The following is a 19,096-nucleotide window of genomic DNA, read 5'->3' as shown; positions in this document are numbered from 1 at the left end:
TCTCCGAGGTCACCCCAACCTAAATTGTCGGCCCATGGTAGAGGTATGTTATCCCTGTCGGTTGATTATCAAGATCTCTTTGGGTCGGTTAATTAAAGCTCCATAGGGTCTTCTCGTCTTATTGTCATATTCCCGCCTCTTCACGGGAAGGTCAATTTCACGGATTGGAAGTAAGAGACAGTAAAGCCCTCGTGTGGCCATTCATACAAGTCCCTATTTAAGGAACAAATGATTATGCTACCTTTGCACGGTCAGGATACCGCGGCCGTTTAACTGATGTCACTGGGCAGGCAGTGCCTCTAATACTGGAAATGCTAGAGGTGATGTTTTTGGTAAACAGGCGGGGCTTGTGTTTGCCGAGTTCCTTTTACTTCTTTTAATCTTTCCTTGAGTTGCATGCCTGTGTTGGGTTAACAATTAGCTTGATATGTTTGCTTGTAGTTAGGTTGTATTTATCTTGTTGTTAACTATCAGTGGTTATCCGTTCTGATATAAGCTTATGCACGGGAGAAATATTTCTTGTTACTCATATTAGCATTATTGCTTCTATTATTAAATAGATTAGCCCAGTTTTAAATTAGGAGTTGGTTGCGTTTTTTGACATTGAGATGTTCTGATTGTTGAGCTTGAACGCTTTCTTAATTGGTGGCTGCTTTTAGGCCAACTATGGTTTGTGTTTATGCTTACTCTCTAATTAAGGCTGTATCCTAATTCTAAAAAGCTGTACCTTTTTAGACTATATTTTAAACTTACATTGGAATTTCAGGGTTTTGAGGTAAGTTTAAAGTTGAACTAAGATTCTGTTCTGGGCAACCAGCTATCACCAGGCTCGTTAGGCTTTTCACCTCTACCCACAAATCTTCTCACTATTTTGCGACATAGATGAGTTCATCCTGTAATAGATTGTTCATGGGTAGCTCGTCTGGTTTCGGGGGGCCTAGCTGAAGTTCTCTTTGTTAGGTTATTCTAGCTAATTCATTATGCAAAAGGTACAAGGGGTAATCTTTGCTGTATAGTGCTTTTAGTTTTTTCTTTCATCTTTCCCTTGCGGTACTTTCTCTATAGCGCCAAGTTAAATTTCTATCTCCTATACTTTTATGGGGCAACTAAATGTTTTATTTTACTTTCTGATGTTAATTGCGTTTGTAGATGATTGGGCTAGCTTTGGCTCAAGATGGTCAGTTTAATATGAAATCTTCTGGGTGTAAGCCAGATGCTTTGTTTAAGCTACATCTTGTCATCCAAGCACACTTTCCAGTATGCTTACCTTGTTACGACTTGTCTCCTCTTGTGGATGTAATGGTTTGAATAGGTTTCTTCAGGGTTTGACCACTTGAGGAGGGTGACGGGCGGTGTGTGCGTGCTTCATGGCCCAATTCAATTGAGCTCTCTATTCTCAAATTTACTACTAAATCCTCCTTGAATTCTTAATTTCATAAGGATTTTCGTGGATGTTCTAGTTGTAGAAAATGTAGCCCATTGCTTCCCATCTCATGGGCTACACCTTGACCTAACTTTTTTGTGTCAAGATACTTGTGCTTACTTTTCTTCCTTTTTAGGGTTTGCTGAAGATGGCGGTATATAGGCTGAATTAGCAAGAGATGGTGAGGTTTATCGGGGTTTATCGATTATAGAACAGGCTCCTCTAGAGGGATATAAAGCACCGCCAAGTCCTTTGAGTTTTAAGCTGTTGCTAGTAGTTCTCTGGCGGATAGTTTTGTTTGAGCTAACTATCTAGGTTTAGGGCTAAGCATAGTGGGGTATCTAATCCCAGTTTGGATCTTAGCTATCGTGTGGTCGGAAATATTAAAGTTACTTTCGTGCTGTATTTTTATGTTAACTGCAGCTTTTTACAGCCTAGTTAAGGTTTAACTTTAGTATGCTTCTCTTCTGTAACACGCTTTACGCCGTAGGTCCATTGGTTTGGGTTAATCGTATGACCGCGGTGGCTGGCACGAAATTTACCAACCCTAATTTAATATAACTTAGTCGAACTTTCATTCATAGCTTAATTTTTATCACTGCTGTATCCCGTGGGGGTGTGGCTGAGCAAGGTGTTATGAGCTACAATGGTTGTGTGCTTGATACCAGCTCCTTTGAATCACTGGGTGACTTAGAGGGCATTTTCACCGGGATGCGGAGGCTTGCATGTGTAATTTTATTAATAACTAATGGAAAGGCTAGGACCAAACCTCTATGTTTATGGAGTCTGGCGACTCATCCAGGCATTTTCAGTGCCTTGCTTTGTGTTTTTAAGCTACATGAACCAAGATATAGGATTGTTGGGTGTGTAAATATTGTTCAATAGGGACGAGTTAGAGATCGGGTTGGCGTATCTATAGATACTGCGAACAAAGTTATGATTTAGTATTAATAATTGGTAATAATGGGGTTGGTAAAGTTTGTAAACGTTAACTCTTAAGCTCTATGCTTAGATACGGTTTAGTCTTGTTTTTGGGGTTTGGCAAGACAGAAATAAACACGTATTGTAACAAATAGGGTTAACGGGGGGTAAGGGGGGTTTGTTTAAGCTAATTATTTACTAAAATCAAAAAAGTTTGCATGTGTATACGTGTATACGTGTATACGTGTATACGTGTATACGTGTATACGTGTATACGTGTGTACGTGTGTACGTGTGTACGTGTGTACGTGTGTACGTGTGTACGTGTGTACGTGTGTACGTGTGTACGTGTGTACGTGTGTACGTGTGTACGTGTGTACGTGTGTACGTGTGTACGTGTGTACGTGTGTACGTGTGTACGTGTGTACGTGTACGCGTATACGTGTATACGTGTATACGTGTATACGTGTGTACGTGTACGTGTATACGTGTATACGTGTGTACGTGTACGTGTATACGTGTGTACGTGTGTACGTGTACGTGTATACGTGTGTACGTGTGTACGTGTACGCGTATACGTGGGTGCGCGCATGCCGTGTCCTGTGGAACAATAGGGATTTAAGTATATGTCCTGCGACCATTGACTGAATAACACCTTGCTTGTTGTACGTGTGGAACCCCCGCATAGAGAATAAGCCCAGCTACATTATATTTGACTGAGTCAGGACCTTTAGGTCATAGCTGAGTCATAGCAAGTTCGACCCCCTAAAAATTAAAAATACCAAATGCATGACACCACAGTTATGTGTGATCATGGGCTGATTAGTCATTAACCCATCGAGATGTCCCATTTGAGAGAGTTGAAGGATTGGATTTAAGAACGTCATGGCCCTGAAGTAAGAACCAGATGCCAGGTATAGTTCCATTATAGACACCCCCACGTTGAAATGGGCCCGGAGCGAGAAGAGGTACACGCTCAAGCAAGGGTTGCTGGTTTCTCGAGGCCAGGTGATTAAGCTCTTTCGGACAGTTGAGGTCCATAAGAGACTGTTGGAAATCATGAATATGCACGATTAAGCACTATTATGTCTTATGTAATATATATAAACTACTGTACATGCTTAATATTCATGGGGACAAGCAGTTAATGCACGATATACATAGTATGTCTTATGTAATATATATAAACTACTGTACATGCTTAATATTCATGGGGACAAGCAGTTAATGCACGATATACATAGTATGTCTTATGTAATATATATAAACTACTGTACATGCTTAATATTCATGGGGACAAGCAGTTAATGCACGATATACATAGTATGTCTTATGTAATATATATAAACTACTGTACATGCTTAATATTCATGGGGACAAGCAGTTAATGCACGATATACATAGTATGTCTTATGTAATATATATAAACTACTGTACATGCTTAATATTCATGGGGACAAGCAGTTAATGCACGATATACATAGTATGTCTTATGTAATATATATAAACTACTGTACATGCTTAATATTCATGGGGCGAGTGGTTGGTGCATGATATGCATGAGGAAAAGGTCAGTTGGTTATCTTACTTGCGAGTTTGTATTGTAAGAATTGAGAGTTTTCACTTGCTTTATTGCGGAAAGATGAGGACATACTGGGCAAGCACAGTATGAGTATATGCAATATATGAATTATGGAAGTTATGGGGTTGCTTTTTGGTATTAGCAAGGAATAGTTTAAGAAAGAATTTCAGCTTTGGGTGCTGATGGTGGGGCTGTTGCTTCTTCCTTGAAGTCTTAGGGAGGGTGCATATTCTCCTTTTTTGGTTTACAAGACCAAGGTATTGTATATACTACAAAGACTCTTCATTTAAGGAGGCGATTTTCAATAATGCCTGAGATAGGTATTAGGATTAGAAGGATAGAGAAGTATAGGATGGAGGCCAGTTGGCCGATGGTGATGAAGGGGTGTTCTACAGGTTGGCCGCCAATTCATGTTAGGGTCAGAAGGTCCGCTACTAGTAATCAGAATAAGCATTGGCTTAGTGGTCGAAACATTATTCCTCGTTGTTTAGAAGTGTGGAGAGCGGGGATGATAGCTAAGGTTAAGATAGATAGAACTAGGGCTAAAACTCCTCCTAGCTTATTGGGAATAGATCGGAGGATTGCGTATGCAAATAGGAAATATCATTCGGGCTTGATGTGGGGAGGGGTGTTTAGAGGGTTGGCGGGGGTATAGTTATCGGGGTCTCCTAATAGGTCTGGTGAGAATAGGACGAGTAGCATGAGTATTAGGATTAGTACTAGGAGGCCCAGGATATCTTTGATTGTGTAGTATGGGTGAAATGGGATTTTGTCTGAGTCGGATACCACTCCTGAGGGGTTATTGGATCCTGTCTCATGAAGGAATAGGAGATGGACTGCTGCTAGGGCTGAGATGATGAATGGAAGGATGAAGTGGAAGGCAAAGAATCGTGTTAGGGTGGCTTTGTCTACTGAGAAGCCTCCTCAGATCCACTCTACTAGATTGGTTCCAATATATGGGATTGCCGATAGGAGGTTGGTGATTACGGTTGCCCCTCAAAAGGATATTTGGCCCCATGGTAGGACATATCCTATGAAAGCTGTAGCTATGACTGTGAATAATAGTACGATTCCAATATTTCATGTTTCTGAGAAAGTGTAGGAGCCGTAGTATATTCCTCGTCCTACGTGTATGTATAGGCAGATAAAGAATATGGAGGCTCCATTGGCGTGTAAATATCGGATGATTCAGCCGTAATTTACGTCGCGGCAGATATGGGTGACTGATGAGAAAGCGGTTATTGTATCTGACGTGTAGTGTATGGCTAGGAAGAGACCAGTAAGAATTTGTAGGATTAAACACACTCCTAGTAGGGAACCAAAGTTCCATCATGCTGAGATATTGGATGGAGCAGGAAGATCAATGAATGAGTGGTTGATGATCTTGATAAGGGGGTGAGATTTTCGAATGTTGGTCATTAAGTTCTTATAGTTGAAATACAACGATGGTTTTTCATATCATTAGTCATGGTTAGATTCCATGTAAGAATTATGATAACATACATTGTATTTATTTTAAGTACAATCTTTGTGGTGAGCTTTGTGAGTTTTTCTTCAAAGCCTTCTCCTATTTATGGTGGGTTTGGTTTGATTGTGGCTGGTGGTATTGGTTGTGGTATTGTATTGAATTTTGGGGGATCATTTTTAGGTTTAATGGTTTTTTTAATTTATTTGGGGGGTATGCTTGTGGTGTTTGGGTATACTACAGCTATGGCTACTGAGCCTTACCCTGAGGCATGGACGTCTAATAAGGCTGTATTGGGTGCATTTATTACAGGGGTGCTAGCGGAGTTGTTAACTGCTTGCTATATTTTAAAAGAAGATGAAGTCGAGGTTGTGTTTAAGTTTAATGGTGCAGGTGATTGAGTGATTTATGATACGGGTGATTCGGGGTTTTTTAGTGAGGAGGCCATGGGGATTGCAGCACTGTATAGTTATGGAACATGGTTGGTGGTTGTTACTGGTTGGTCCTTGCTTATTGGTGTGTTGGTGATTATAGAGGTTACTCGTGGAAACTAAGTAGGAGTAAGCTAAGGGCTAAGGTGATTATGAAGGATAAGAAGTAAAGCTTAACTAGTCCTTTCTGATTAGATACGATGGTTGATATTTTTATTTGGAAGTGGGAGATGGATTTTGGTAATACATTTTCTAGCCAGATTATATCTAATAGTATCGATGCGGATTTTTGGCTTATAGTTAAGCTTATTGTTGATGGGAGGCGGTGTATTACGATTGGAAAGTACCCTAGGAGGTTGGAAAACTTAAAGAGGTCTGAGGGATGTTTAAATTTTAAGTTTTTAGCCGCGAGGTTAAGTTCTAATGCTAGGATGAAGCCTGTAATGGTTGCAGCAAGGGCGGTCAGCTTTAGATAGTGGGGTATAGTTATTTGTGGGATGGTTGTCGGGGGAATGTTGTGGGAGATCAGGTATCCTGCAAAAATGCTTCCAATTAAGAGACGTTTGATGGAGTTGATAAGGTGGGGGTTATTTTCATTGATTGGACTTAGGGAGTTAAATCGGGGTTGTCCTAGGAGTGCGAAGAATATGATTCGAGTACTGTAGGCGGCTGTGAGAGATGTAGCGATGAGAGTGACCAATAGGGCTCAGGCGTTGGTATACGACGTGTTGGCTGTCTCGATGATTAGGTCCTTGGAGTAAAAGCCTGTTAGAAAAGGTATGCCTGTTAATGCGAGACTTCCGATGATGAGGGAGGTGGTGGTGAAGGGTATTGGCTTGTATAGTCCGCCTATTTTTCGAATGTCTTGTTCATCATTTAAGCTGTGGTCCAGAGCACATGAATAATATTGCTTTGAAAAATGCGTGCGTACAGATGTGCAGGAATGCAAGGTAGGGTTGGTTGATTCCGATGGTAACGATTATTAGGCCTAATTGGCTTGAAGTTGAGAAGGCAACGATTTTTTTAATGTCATTTTGTGTGAGGGCACAGATGGCTGTGAATAAGGTTGTGATGGCTCCTAGGCATAGGGTAAGGGTTTGTGTGGTTTTATTTTGTTCTATGAGCGGGTAGAAGCGGATTAATAGAAAGACTCCGGCTACAACTATTGTACTTGAGTGGAGTAGGGCAGAAACGGGGGTTGGACCCTCTATGGCTGATGGTAGTCATGGGTGTAGGCCAAATTGGGCAGACTTACCCGTGGCTGCTAAGAGAAGCCCTAGTAGTGGGATATTTAGGTTTTCATGCTGGGTGATAAAGATTTGTTGAAAGTCTCATGCATTTATATTGGTGAGAAATCATGCTATGGCTGTGATAAACCCCACGTCTCCGATGCGGTTGTAGAGAATTGCCTGCAGGGCAGCAGTGTTTGCGTCTGCTCGACCATATCACCATCCGATTAGCAGGAAGGATATGATTCCTACCCCCTCTCAGCCAATAAACAGTTGGAATAGGTTATTGGCAGTTACTAGGATTATTATGGTGATTAGAAATATGAGGAGATACTTGAAGAATCGGTTAATATAGGGGTCTGTGTGTATGTATCATATTGAGAACTCTATAATTGATCATGTAACGAAAAGTGCTACAGGGATGAAGATGATTGAGAAATAGTCTAGTTTAAAACTTAGTGACAATTTAAGGGTTTGGATTGATAATCAGTGTCAGTTTGAGATAATTGTTTCCTGTCCGGAAGAAATAAATACTATAGCCGGAATTATGCTGATGGTAAAGGCATAAGAGATTGTAGTTTTTACATAGTGAGGGTACAGGTTGTTTTTGTATAGTTGAGTGTTGGATGTAATGATGGGTAGGAGTAGAATGAATATTGCAGTGAGTATAAAAGAGGTAAATAGGTTTATTACTTTTATTTGGAGTTGCACCAATTTTTTGGCTCCTAAGGCCAATGGATTACTTCTATCCTATAAAAGTTGAAAAAGCCACGCTTTTATACGTGGGGGCATGAATTAGCAGTTCTCGCATACTTTTTCGGTAAATAGGAAGATTTGCACTTCTATTGTTAGATCCACAATCTAATGTTTTTGTTAAACTATATTTACAATAAATAGGACCCAGTACGATTTTGGGGTTGAGGGATAAGAGGAGGAGTGGGAGCAAGTGAAGGGCTATTAGGGCGTTTTCTCGTGTAAATGATGGGTTAATGTTTTTAATATGATGTGGGTACTTACCTCGTTGGGTTGTGATAAGTATATAGAGGGTATATAAGGCTGTGATGATAATATTTGTGCCTATGAGAGTGATAGTTAAGTTAGATCATGAGAAGGAGGCTACTACTACAAATAGTTCCCCAATTAGGTTGATGGTAGGAGGCAGAGCTAGGTTCGCGAGACTGGCTAGTAGTCATCAGGCAGCTATTAGAGGAAGGATGGTTTGTAGGCCTCGTGCTAGGATTATTGTTCGGCTGTGGACTCGTTCGTAGTTTGAGTTTGCAAGGCAAAATAATATTGAGGAAGTTAGTCCGTGGGCGATTATAAGGGCTGTAGCTCCTGTGTAACTTCAGGGTGTTTGGATTAGCACAGCTACAATTACTAGGGCTATGTGGCTTACTGATGAGTATGCGATTAAGGACTTTAGGTCTGTCTGGCGTAGACAGATAGAACTTGTTATAACTATTCCTCATAGGGACAACATTATGAAGGGGTATGCTATTTGGTTTGTTGTGGGGTTAAGTAGAATTGTAATACGCATCATTCCATATCCCCCTAGTTTTAATAGTACGGCAGCAAGTACCATTGAGCCGGCAATGGGGGCTTCAACATGTGCTTTTGGCAGTCACAGGTGGAGTCCGTATAGGGGTATTTTTACTATGAATGCTATTATGCATGCTAGTCAGAGAAGGATATTAGATCAGGTGGCTGAGATCGGTTTGGCTCAGTACTGAATGATTAGGAAATTTAAAGTCCCTGTTGTGTTTTGAATATATAGTAGTGCGACCAGGAGGGGCAGTGAGCCCAGCAGGGTGTAGAATAAAAAATATAGGCCGGCGTTTAGTCGCTCCGTCTGGTTACCCCACCGAGTAATAATGATAAGGGTGGGGATTAGTGTGGCTTCAAATAGAATGTAAAATATAATTAGTTCTGTAGCGGTAAATGTTATGATTAAAAGAAGTTGCAAAACGATAAGTGTTGTGATATATAGTTTTTTTCGGGCCAAGGTCTCTTTTGACAGGTGTGATTGACTAGCCATAAGCATTAGTGGCAGGAGTCATGTTGTTAGTACTAGTAGAGGTGCGGAGAGTGAGTCTGAGAAGAATAGTAATGAGAGGTTTAGGCTGTTATCGCCTAGTTGGTTTAAATAGGAGAGGCTAATAAGGCTGATCAGGAGACTGTAGGTAGTCGAGTTAATTCAGATTATATTGGGCTTTGATAGTCATGTTATTGGTATGAGTATAATAGTGGGGATAATAATTTTTAGCATTGTAGGAGATTTAGGTTTTGTACATAGTCGGTACCATATGTATTTGAGACCATTACTAGTAGGGATAAGCCCAGTGCCGCCTCGCAGGCTGCAAATACTAGCAGGATAATAGGAGTCATGCTAGCTAGTGTAAAATGATTATTTAGAATTGCCATGGTTATCATAACAAATAGGGATAATATTATGCCTTCTAGGCATAGGAGGGAGGATATTAAGTGGGACCGATACATTAATAGTCCCATAAGTGATATGATGAAGGCCAGGAATATATTAACATAGACTATGGACATTTGATAATTATAGGGTGAGCTACAATCTAATGAGTCGAAATCATTTGTTTTAGTTTAAACTAATTATCATATTCAGTTCACTCTAGTCCTTTTTGGGTTCATTCGTAGGCCAGGCTTGCGGCTAATAGAGAGATTAGTAGGAGAGCTATGATAAGTATGGTTGATAGTTTATTTGTTTGTGAGGCTCAAGGAAGGGGAAGTAGTAGTGCAATTTCTAGGTCAAATAGCAAGAATGTAATGGCTACTAAGAAAAATTTCATAGAAAAGGGCAGGCGGGCGGATCCTATGGGGTCAAATCCACATTCGTAGGGACTTGCTTTTTCTGCATAGGTATTTAGTTGGGGTAGTCAGAATGCAATAAATACGAGTAGCATGGATAGAAGTGTATTAGTGAGCAGGGCGAGTATTACGTTTATTATTCCCCTTCGGACTATACCGAAACTGGTTGATTGGAAGTCAACTGTACTTGTTAATACTAAGGGAATAGGATCCTCATCAATAAATAGAAACGTATAGGAACAGTCAAACCACGTCTACGAAGTGCCAATATCAGGCAGCGGCTTCAAATCCAAAGTGGTGGCTCGATGTGAAGTGATATTTTAGTTGGCGCAAGAAGCATACAATTAGGAAAGTAGAGCCGATAATTACGTGTAATCCGTGGAATCCTGTAGCTATGAAGAAGGTGGATCCGTAGACTCCATCTGAGATTGTAAACGGTGTTTCGTAATATTCGGAGGCTTGGAGGAGAGTGAAGTAGACTCCCAGGGAGATTGTAATAAATAGTGCCTGGAGTATGTGTTTTCGACTCCCTTCCATTAAACTATGGTGAGCTCAAGTGATTGACACTCCGGAAGCTAAAAGTACGGAGGTGTTGAGTAGTGGAACTTCTAGGGGGTTTAGGGGAATAATACCTGTTGGTGGCCAGCATCCTCCTAATTCGGGAGTTGGGGCCAGACTCGAGTGATAGAAGGCCCAGAAAAAGCCTGCGAAGAAGAATACTTCCGAGATGATAAAAAGAATTATTCCGTAGCGGAGACCCTTTTGAACGATGGGTGTGTGGTGACCTTGAAATGTGCTTTCCCGGATAATATCACGTCACCATTGATATATAGTCAGCAGATTGGTGGTTATTCCTAGAGTTAGTAGCAGTGTTGAGTTATAGTGGAATCATATAGCCAGGCCTGAAGTTATCAGTAGGGCCGAAAGGGCTCCCGTAAGTGGCCATGGACTGGGGTTAACTATGTGATATGCGTGGGTTTGATGGGTCATTAAGTGTTGTCATGTAAATACAGGCTTACAAGTAGGGTAAAGACATAAGCTTGGATTAGGGCTACAGCGAATTCAAGGACTGTCAGTAGGATAAGGATAATAAAGGTAATTAGAGCAATAGAGGTACTAATGTTTATTAGGGCCAGAGCAGCTCCTCCGATTAAGTGCATTAATAAGTGGCCCGCAGTAATGTTGGCTGTAAGTCGTACGGCCAGAGCCACGGGTTGGATGAAAAGGCTAATAGTTTCAATAACTACAAGCATGGGGATCAGGGGGATCGGTGTCCCTTGTGGTAGAAAGTGGGCTAGGGATGCTTTAGTTTTGTGGCGAAACCCAGTAATTACGGTGCCGGCTCATAGGGGAATAGCTATTCCTAAGTTTATTGATAATTGGGTAGTTGGGGTAAATGAGTGGGGCAGTAGGCCCAACAGGTTTGTTGATCCAATGAATAGAATGAGAGATATGAGTATTAGAGCCCAAGTTTGCCCTTTGTGGTTGTGAATGGCTAGTATTTGTTTTGATGTTAATTGTACTAATCACTGTTGGAGTGAGATTAGACGATTGTTAATTAGTCGACTGGGCGAGGGGAATAGAATACTGGGGAATATAATAATTAGTATGACAATGGGCAGTCCTATTATTGTTGGGGTAGTGAAAGAGGTGAATAGATTTTCGTTCATTTTTTTTCTCAAGGATTAAGTTGTTTTAGTGCAGCTATAGATTTGGGCTCTGGGCTTGATGGATACAGGTGTTTTGAGATTTTTAGTTGAAATATAATAAATAGTGTTATAATTATTGAAACAATAGTAATAAATCAGGTTGATGTATCTAACTGTGGCATGTCATTAAGGGGAGATTTAAACTCCCAGTTTTTAACTTAAAAGGTTAACGCTAGTTTAGCTTCTTAATGAATTTACAGTACAGACGCGGATCATTTTTCAAAGTACGATAGTGGGACTAATTCAAGGACAATGGGTATAAAACTATGGTTTGAGCCACAGATTTCTGAGCATTGACCATAATATAGTCCAGGTCGTGTGCCCATTAGGGTTGTTTGGTTTAGTCGGCCTGGAATGGCGTCAGTTTTTAGGCCCAGGGATGGGACGGCTCATGAGTGTAATACGTCTTCTGATGAGATTAACATGCGAATGGTCATCTCTATTGGCAGCACTGCTCGGTTATCAACTTCTAATAGTCGTAGTTCTCCGGGTTTTAGCTCTTGAGTGGGGATCATGTAGGAGTCAAAGCTTAGGTCTTCATAGTCAGTGTATTCATAGCTTCAATATCATTGATGTCCTATGGTCTTTACAGTAAGAGAGGGGTCATTAATCTCATCTATTATATAGAGAATTCGCAGGGAGGGCAGGGCAATGAGAATTAAGATAATAGCCGGTAGGATAGTTCAGACGGTTTCTACTTCTTGGGCATCTATTGTGCTTGTGTGCGTGAGTTTGGTTGTCAGTATTAGTGAGATGATATATAGAACTAGGGAGCTGATTAGGAATACAATTATTAGTGTGTGATCATGGAAGTGTAAGAGTTCTTCTATAATGGGAGATGTAGCGTCTTGGAGACCTAGTTGAAAGGGGTATGCCATGGAAGTACATAGGGCTTAAACCTATAATTTAACCTTGACAAAGTTATGTAATTGTTTTACTAATACTTCTTGATTGAGAAAGACATAGTGGTTATGGTATTGGCTTGAAACCAGTCTGAGGGGGTTCGATTCCTTCCTTTCTTATTTTAGCAGCACATAGGTTGGCTCTTCAAATGTGTGATACGGAGGAGGGCATCCATGTAGCCATTCAAGGTTAGTTGTGGTTAGTTCCACTGTAGCCACTTCTCGCTTTGATGCAAAAGCTTCTCACACTATAAAAACTATTAGTATTACTGCTGTTAGTGAAATAAAAGAGCCTATTGATGAGACTGTGTTTCAAGTTGTGTATGCGTCTGGATAGTCAGAATAACGTCGGGGCATTCCGGACAGGCCTAGAAAATGCTGAGGGAAAAACGTTATATTGACGCCTACAAACATAATCGTAAAATGAATTTTTGCCCAAGTGTCATCAAGAGTGTATCCTGAGAATAGGGGGAATCAATGAACGAAACCCCCTATGATAGCAAATACTGCTCCTATTGACAATACGTAGTGGAAGTGGGCTACTACGTAGTATGTGTCGTGAAGGACAATATCTAATGAGGAATTTGCCAGTACAATTCCTGTTAAGCCCCCTACGGTAAATAGGAAAATGAATCCCAGGGCTCATAGCATGGCGGGGGACCATTTGATATTACCCCCATGAAGAGTAGCCAGTCAGCTAAATACTTTTACCCCAGTGGGAATAGCAATAATTATAGTAGCTGATGTAAAGTATGCTCGTGTGTCCACGTCTATCCCTACAGTGAACATGTGATGGGCTCATACAATAAAGCCCAGAAAGCCAATTGATATTATAGCTCAAACCATTCCCATATAGCCAAAAGGTTCCTTTTTACCTGAGTAATAGGTGACAATATGTGAAATTATTCCAAACCCGGGTAAAATTAAAATGTAGACTTCTGGGTGACCGAAAAATCAGAATAGGTGTTGATATAAGATAGGATCCCCTCCTCCGGCGGGGTCAAAAAATGTGGTGTTTAGATTTCGATCTGTCAGTAGTATAGTGATGCCTGCTGCTAAAACTGGCAGTGATAGAAGTAGTAATACAGCAGTGATTAAAACCGATCAGACAAACAGGGGTGTTTGATATTGGGATATAGCAGGGGGTTTTATATTGATAATAGTAGTAATAAAATTAATAGCACCTAAGATTGAGGAGACACCTGCCAGGTGCAGTGAAAAAATAGTTAGATCTACGGATGCTCCTGCATGAGCTAGGTTACCGGCTAGAGGTGGGTATACTGTCCACCCAGTCCCTGCTCCAGCCTCTACCATAGATGATGCGAGCAAAAGTAGGAAAGATGGAGGGAGGAGTCAGAAGCTCATATTATTCATTCGAGGGAATGCTATGTCGGGAGCCCCAATCATTAATGGGACTAATCAGTTTCCGAATCCTCCAATCATGATAGGCATCACTATGAAGAAGATTATTACAAAAGCATGGGCGGTGACGACTACATTATAAATCTGGTCGTCCCCTAATAGTGTGCCAGGTTGACCTAGCTCAGCTCGGATTAAGAGACTGAGAGCAGTCCCCACCATACCAGCCCAGGCGCCAAATAGAAGGTAGAGAGTTCCAATATCTTTGTGATTGGTTGAAAATAGTCAGCGGTTTATGAACATAGGTAAAATGGCTGAGTAAGCATTAGACTGTAAATCTAAAGACAGAGGTTCAGTCCTCTTTTTACCAAGTCCTGCAGTGAGTGTCATATTGAATTGCAAATTCAAAGAAGCAGCTTGAGGCTGCCGGGGCTTCTCCCGCCTTTTTTTTCCAGACGGCGGGAGAAGTAGATTGAAGCCAGTTGATTAGGGTATTTAGCTGTTAACTAAAATTTCGTGGGGTTGGGGCCCACCAATCTAGTAAGGGCTTAGCTTAATTAAAGTGTTTGATTTGCAATCAATTGATGTGAGATAGACTCTTGCAGTCCTTAAGGGTTAGTTGGTATGCAGAAGTTAAGTCTGCTAGGGCTTACTTAGAGCTTTGAAGGCTCTTGGTCTAATTTAACCTAAACTTCTAATCTAGGATGGATAGTATTGGTGCGAGTGGTAGCAGTATGGTAGATATTACAATTAAGGGGGGTAAGAAGATTATTTTTTTTGTGCATTCGAATCGTCATTTTATCTTTATGCAGTTGTTTGAGGGAAATATAGTTAGTGTAGTAGCATATGTTAGTCGTATATAGAAGTACAGGTTAAGTAGGGCGGTTATAGCCAGCAGTGTGGGTATTATAATTATTTCGTTTTTAGTTAGTTCTTGAATGATTATCCATTTTGGGATGAAGCCGGAGAGTGGAGGGAGGCCGCCTAGAGATATTATTAGTACTAGGATAAATGAAGTGATTAGAGGTGCTTTATTTCATGTCTGTGATAGGGATGATGTTGTTGTGGTGGAGTTATATATGAATAGTATGAAGGTGGTTAGTGTTATAATAATGTAGATGGTCAGGTTTAAAATTATTATTGTGGGGCTATATATTATGATGGCTGCTATCCAGCCTATGTGGGCAATTGAGGAGTATGCTATGATTTTTCGTAGCTGGGTTTGGTTAAGTCCTCCTCAGCCTCCGACTATAACTGATATAATGGCTATTGTTAAGAGTAGGTTGGGGTTAATGGTGGGTGAGATTTGGTATAGGATTGATAGTGGGGCGATTTTTTGTCATGTGAGTAGGACTAAGCCTGAGGATATGGAGATTCCCTGTGTGACTTCGGGCACTCAGAAGTGGAATGGGGCTAGTCCTAGTTTTATTGCTAGGGCGGTTGTTATTACAGTAGATGCTATGGGGTTGAGATCTTTTGATACAGTTCATTGTCCTGAGTGCAGTAGGTTGATGATGATTCCTATTATTAGGAGTATTGAAGCGGTTGCTTGTGTTAGGAAGTATTTTGTGGCTGCTTCTGTGGTTCGTGGGTTATATTTTTTTATGAGGATGGGAATGATGGCCAATAGGTTTATTTCGAAGCCGATTCAGACCATAAGTCAATGGGATGCTGTTATTACGATTATAGTTCCTGAGATAACGGTTGATATAATGATAATAAGAATAGGGGGTTTGATTAGTATGGGAAGGGTATAAACCAACATTTTCGGGGTATGGGCCCGATAGCTTATTTAGCTGACCTTACTTTAGAATGTGGTGTAGTACTGGTAGCACGAAGATTTTTGGATTCTTAGGATTAGGTTCGATTCCTATAATTCTAGAAATAAGAGGATTTGGACCTCTATGTTTTACTCTATCAAAGTAACTCTTTTGTCAGACATATTTCTTATGTTTGAGGCGGAATGCTTGCTGTGATGATGGGCAGGGAGACGTGTCATATGCATAAGGCTAGGGTAAGGGGTAGAAAGCTTTTTCATAGGAGGTGTATTAATTGGTCGTATCGGAATCGTGGGTAAGATGCTCGGATTCATAGGAAGGTGGTTGTTAGAATCAGGGTTTTTATAGTGAAGTTGGTGGTATATAGTTCTGGTATATAGGGGCTGTGAAATGCTCCGAAGAATAGGATTGTTGTGAGGATATTTATTATGATGATGTTGGCGTATTCTGCTAGAAAAAACAGGGCAAAGGGACCTGCTGCGTATTCTACGTTAAATCCGGAAACGAGTTCTGATTCCCCCTCTGTGAGGTCAAACGGGGCTCGGTTGGTTTCTGCTAGTGTAGAAATGAATCATATTATGGCCAGGGGTCATGCAGGGATAACAAGTCAGATAAATTCTTGAGTGGTAATTAGTGTGGCTAATGTGAAGGATCCGTTTATTAGTAGTACTGATAAGAGGATGATGGCTAGTGTGACTTCATATGAGATTGTTTGGGCTACAGCTCGTAGGGCTCCAATTAGGGCGTATTTTGAGTTTGAGGCCCATCCGGATCATAGAATGGAGTAGACGGCCAGGCTGGATATGGCTAGTATAAATAGTACTCCTAGGTTTATGTTAATGAGTGGGTATGGTATGGGCAGCGGGATTCATATAGTTAGGGCTAGTGTAAGGGCTAGGATGGGTGCTATAATGAATATGAATGTGGAAGATGTGAGGGGTCGGAGGGGCTCTTTAGTGAAGAGTTTCATGGCGTCTGCAATGGGTTGGAGTAGGCCGTATGGTCCTACGACGTTTGGTCCTTTGCGGAGTTGTATGTAACCCAGTACTTTACGTTCAACTAGGGTTAGGAAGGCTACGGCGAGGAGAATAGGGATAGTTAGTGAGAGGATGTTGACTATGAACATGTTGTTAGGGAGAGGAGTTGAACCTCTGATGATAAAAGCTTAAGTTTTATGCAATTGCCGGGCTCTGCCACCCTAACAAACCCGAGCTCTACGGGTGATATGTTTGGATAAACTGTCTAGATTGAGATTATATCATCTATTTGGTTAAAGGCGCTTTAGCAAAGTGGGCCCTATTTCTCTTGTCCTTTCGTACTGGGAGAAATTATTTAATAGATAGAAACCGACCTGGATTACTCCGGTCTGAACTCAGATCACGTAGGACTTTAATCGTTGAACAAACGAACCTTTGATAGCTGCTGCACCATCGGGATGTCCTGATCCAACATCGAGGTCGTAAACCCTATTGTCGATATGGACTCTAAAATAGGATTGCGCTGTTATCCCTAGGGTAACTTGTTCCGTTGATCAAGTTTTTGGATCAATAAGTGATGTAGTACTTTCGACTAGTTAGTCTAGATTTAAATCACTCGGAGGTTGTTTTATTCTCCGAGGTCACCCCAACCTAAATTGTCGGCCCATGGTAGAGGTATGTTATCCCTGTCGGTTGATTATCAAGATCTCTTTGGGTCGGTTAATTAAAGCTCCATAGGGTCTTCTCGTCTTATTGTCATATTCCCGCCTCTTCACGGGAAGGTCAATTTCACGGATTGGAAGTAAGAGACAGTAAAGCCCTCGTGTGGCCATTCATACAAGTCCCTATTTAAGGAACAAATGATTATGCTACCTTTGCACGGTCAGGATACCGCGGCCGTTTAACTGATGTCACTGGGCAGGCAGTGCCTCTAATACTGGAAATGCTAGAGGTGATGTTTTTGGTAAACAGGCGGGGCTTGTGTTTGCCGAGTTCCTTTTACTTCTTTTAATCTTTCCTTGAGTTGCATGCCTGTGTTGGGTTAACAATTAGCTTGATATGTTTGCTTGTAGTTAGGTTGTATTTATCTTGTTGTTAACTATCAGTGGTTATCCGTTCTGATATAAGCTTATGCACGGGAGAAATATTTCTTGTTACTCATATTAGCATTATTGCTTCTATTATTAAATAGATTAGCCCAGTTTTAAATTAGGAGTTGGTTGCGTTTTTTGACATTGAGATGTTCTGATTGTTGAGCTTGAACGCTTTCTTAATTGGTGGCTGCTTTTAGGCCAACTATGGTTTGTGTTTATGCTTACTCTCTAATTAAGGCTGTATCCTAATTCTAAAAAGCTGTACCTTTTTAGACTATATTTTAAACTTACATTGGAATTTCAGGGTTTTGAGGTAAGTTTAAAGTTGAACTAAGATTCTGTTCTGGGCAACCAGCTATCACCAGGCTCGTTAGGCTTTTCACCTCTACCCACAAATCTTCTCACTATTTTGCGACATAGATGAGTTCATCCTGTAATAGATTGTTCATGGGTAGCTCGTCTGGTTTCGGGGGGCCTAGCTGAAGTTCTCTTTGTTAGGTTATTCTAGCTAATTCATTATGCAAAAGGTACAAGGGGTAATCTTTGCTGTATAGTGCTTTTAGTTTTTTCTTTCATCTTTCCCTTGCGGTACTTTCTCTATAGCGCCAAGTTAAATTTCTATCTCCTATACTTTTATGGGGCAACTAAATGTTTTATTTTACTTTCTGATGTTAATTGCGTTTGTAGATGATTGGCTAGCTTTGGCTCAAGATGGTCAGTTTAATATGAAATCTTCTGGGTGTAAGCCAGATGCTTTGTTTAAGCTACATCTTGTCATCCAAGCACACTTTCCAGTATGCTTACCTTGTTACGACTTGTCTCCTCTTGTGGATGTAATGGTTTGAATAGGTTTCTTCAGGGTTTGACCACTTGAGGAGGGTGACGGGCGGTGTGTGCGTGCTTCATGGCCCAATTCAATTGAGCTCTCTATTCTCAAATTTACTACTAAATCCTCCTTGAATTCTTAATTTCATAAGGATTTTCGTGGATGTTCTAGTTGTAGAAAATGTAGCCCATTGCTTCCCATCTCATGGGCTACACCTTGACCTAACTTTTTTGTGTCAAGATACTTGTGCTTACTTTTCTTCCTTTTTAGGGTTTGCTGAAGATGGCGGTATATAGGCTGAATTAGCAAGAGATGGTGAGGTTTATCGGGGTTTATCGATTATAGAACAGGCTCCTCTAGAGGGATATAAAGCACCGCCAAGTCCTTTGAGTTTTAAGCTGTTGCTAGTAGTTCTCTGGCGGATAGTTTTGTTTGAGCTAACTATCTAGGTTTAGGGCTAAGCATAGTGGGGTATCTAATCCCAGTTTGGATCTTAGCTATCGTGTGGTCGGAAATATTAAAGTTACTTTCGTGCTGTATTTTTATGTTAACTGCAGCTTTTTAC

General features: G+C 40.9%; 2 pseudogenes; both read right to left on the bottom strand.

Annotated features, from left to right (window-relative positions):
• Positions 1–1,234: 1,234 nt before the first annotated feature.
• On the bottom strand, positions 1,235–2,197 carry LOC144615608 (18S ribosomal RNA; annotated as a pseudogene).
• Positions 2,198–18,476: 16,279 nt separating this feature from the next.
• Positions 18,477–19,096, bottom strand: LOC145715248 (18S ribosomal RNA; annotated as a pseudogene; the record flags this gene model as incomplete).

This window comes from Panthera onca, unplaced genomic scaffold (assembly GCF_046562875.1).
Source record: "Panthera onca isolate mPanOnc1 unplaced genomic scaffold, mPanOnc1 haplotype 2 h2.h2tg000245l_path, whole genome shotgun sequence".
NCBI classification, from domain to species: Eukaryota; Metazoa; Chordata; class Mammalia; order Carnivora; family Felidae; genus Panthera; species Panthera onca.
This window is presented reverse-complemented; position numbering and strand designations above follow the sequence as displayed.